Genomic DNA, 3,275 nt, shown 5'->3' on the forward strand with positions numbered 1-3,275 from the left:
GTACATGATGCTGTTGCAATCAATACAATAAATACACTATTGAGAGCAGTAATAGTTATGGTTACCCAATTTCAATCCCATTGAATAATTTCAAAGTAATCATCATGAATGCACTCATGGGGCCTACTCAGATCCACACCAACCCTGTCTTTATATCAGTGTTAATGCACTAATTCACAGACATGCTAATGCAATGTTAGTATAGTGTGGAATTTTTCAGATGATATGCAGTGCCATACAATATATTTTGAAAAGGCTCAAAGGTCCAATTGACTCATTGTCAAGCCCCGCCCCAGAATTTTGAGCATTTGATTGACTTGCTGATGAGCCAATCGCAGTGCTCCAGTGGATAGCAATTGTCGTTAACCAAGCTCGAGTCACTGGCTGACCATGGAACATGATATTCACCTGATGCTAGCCACCAATGAATAGTTCTACAATACTGTATGACAACACTGCATGAAAAACTGGAGGTAGAGTGGAGTGTCTGTATTTCAGTGTTGGGGTGTTGCTGTGACTAACAAACAGTACATACAAGGGGCCTCATTTATCAAAGTGCGTTCACACAGAAAATACTCTAAACCATGTGTGCGCCAGTTTTCCCGGAAATGTTGGTATTTATCCATTTTGAACTTAACAGGAAAGTGTGTGTATTTCCACGCAAATCTCAAACCAACTTCTCTTGGTTGATCAACTGTATTACAAGCAAATATTGTTATTTTGGGGTAAATGGAGGTGTTTGATATAGTTCATATTCTCCACTTTGTCCTGTTGTAGGTACAATAACATGGCGTAAGTGTTTCAAAGTTTCCAGCACTGTCTCCTTCATTGCATCGCCATCCTTTCTTTGTCTCTATTCTGAGTTCATGGTGTACGACTCACTCCGAGGTCATTTTCCTGAGAATTCAAGTGTTAAATGGAGCATCACTTACACAGAAGAGCGAGACACACCTTTTTTTGCACACCTTTTTGACAGGTGTGCACCCAGCATACCTTTATTTGTGACAGTTAGGGAATAGAATGTGTTGGAAAAGTTAGGTAGAGTTCATTTTGATTAGATTCTCGACAGTTTCAGTTCAAGTGTAAATACACATAGGGTTCGGTGCACGGTCTTAATCTTACTCTGTAACCATCCTGAACAAATTAACATGAGACATGGAGTAATAAACAAAATGAAGTTCTGCATTATTTCAAGATATTTACGACGGTAAAACAACTTGGGAGACCTACAACACTGATGACACTGACGTTTCATATTGATTCTTACCTCTAATGATATAACAGTGAAAATGTCCTAAAGTCACCCCTACTTAGGAATGACAGTTCAGGTTGGCACGCTCTGGTGAAAAATGCATTATTGATGTTAAACAGATCCAAACATAGCCTCCAAGTTCTGTGTTGAGGGACAAGGAGAGATGCATATTAGAAGACAATCATTAACAAACTCCACAAAGGAGTACATTTTTAAGCATCAAATTGAGTGTGCAGATAATTAACCTTGCCATGAAGGCAGTAAAACTAGGTCAGCAATGTGATGTTTGTTGAGAGGAGCTGATTTTGAATCATGCTGTGGATGATTCTTCCTGCAGTTTACATTCCTCTTTTTAATCAAATTTCTCGTGCCCATCCATTTACACCATAAAGCCATACATTCAGAAAGTAATATGTCATGTAATAGTAACACCACAGACTCCAATCACCTCAAACCAGAGTCCTTGTTATTCGCTCTCTGGTGTAGATTGGCTGCAATCCCAGAGGTTGTACTTTCAGAGCTTAAAACTCCAGGTAACTGCCAAAATAAAGGAAACACCAACATAAAGTGTCTTAATAGGGCATTGGGCCACCACGAACCGCAAGAACAGCTTCATGCGCCTTGGAATAGATTCTACAAGTGTCTGGAACTCTATTAGAGGGATGCGACACCATTCTTCCACGAGAAATTCCATAATTTGGTGTTTTGTTGATGGTGGTGGGAAACACTGTCTCAGGCGTCGCTCCAGAATCTCCCATAAGTGTTCAATTGGGTTGAGATCTGGTGACTGAGACACACACACACACACACACACACACACACACCCTTTAAACCCCCTAAGCTCCTTTGAGACCCCTCACTGAGATCTCTTCTTCAATCTATGGCAGCCAAAATAATGGGCAACTGGGCATTTTTATACACGACCCTAAGCATGATGGGATGTTAATTGGTTAAATAACTCAGGAACCACACCTGGTGTGGAAGCACCTGCTTTCAATATACTTTGTATCCCTCATTTACTCAAGTGTTTCCTTTATTTTGGCAGTTGCCGTATGTTTTAGTACTCTTTATTTTACCCTCCAAAAAACCTGAAACAGAAGTATTCATTTTTCTTAGATGTGAGAGGGGGTTTGGGCGGGGTGGGGGGGGTACACCATGAGAAGAGGAGAGCCGAACAGGATGGGGATTTGTCAGAAAGGAGGGGTGCCAGGCCTCGTGGGAGAGAGGAACGCTAGCTTCCCTGCTGATAAATGAGGAGAAATGGAGCAGCTCATTTGTTTCCCAGAACGGAGACCGACTGCAGGCTGCAACCACCTCCCTCCCAGTCAATCCTGTTATCCCGCTATCGCTTCACCCACTGACACCTCCACCACACAACTACACTAACTTATCATGCCTTATTTGTTCCAAATAATATAGTCCCAGTCTAAACAATTATGCTGTGTTTACTCAGGCAACCCAATTCTGATCTTCTGCCCAATTATTGGCAAAGAATCTGATCTAATTGGTCAAAAGACGAATTAGTGGCGAAAGGTCAGAATTGGGCTTCCCGTGTAAATGCAGCCTTAGAGTAGTTTATTCTCCGTCACAGAGTACAGGCGAGGTGGGTCTGCTCAGGGTATGCAGGACAGTGAAGAAGTGATCAATTGAAATATCATAGGATACTGTAGGTGGTCGGCACCTGATATACTGAAGGTAGCTTCTCTGTGGAGGAATACACTACGGGCCAAACCCTAACTTGAAAAGAAGAGTGTGTCAAACTTCAGAGTAAGTCAAGTATTCAATATTTATACTCTGTTTACTGTGAAGTGACACGTCTTTCGAATGAAATACATAATTTTTGGGGGAATGAATGAATTAAATGTAATCAAATCGCCAGTTGGCAACTCATCCCTTATGGGATTAATTGATACATAAACAAACATTACAATAATTAACTGTGATAATTCAGTGATGATTATTCTTCCGGTGTTCTTTGCATTGCATGAAGAGTGAAAATAAATAAATAAAATAAAAATTCAAG

Source organism: Coregonus clupeaformis, chromosome 31, assembly GCF_020615455.1.
Source record: "Coregonus clupeaformis isolate EN_2021a chromosome 31, ASM2061545v1, whole genome shotgun sequence".
Taxonomy (NCBI): Eukaryota; Metazoa; Chordata; class Actinopteri; order Salmoniformes; family Salmonidae; genus Coregonus; species Coregonus clupeaformis.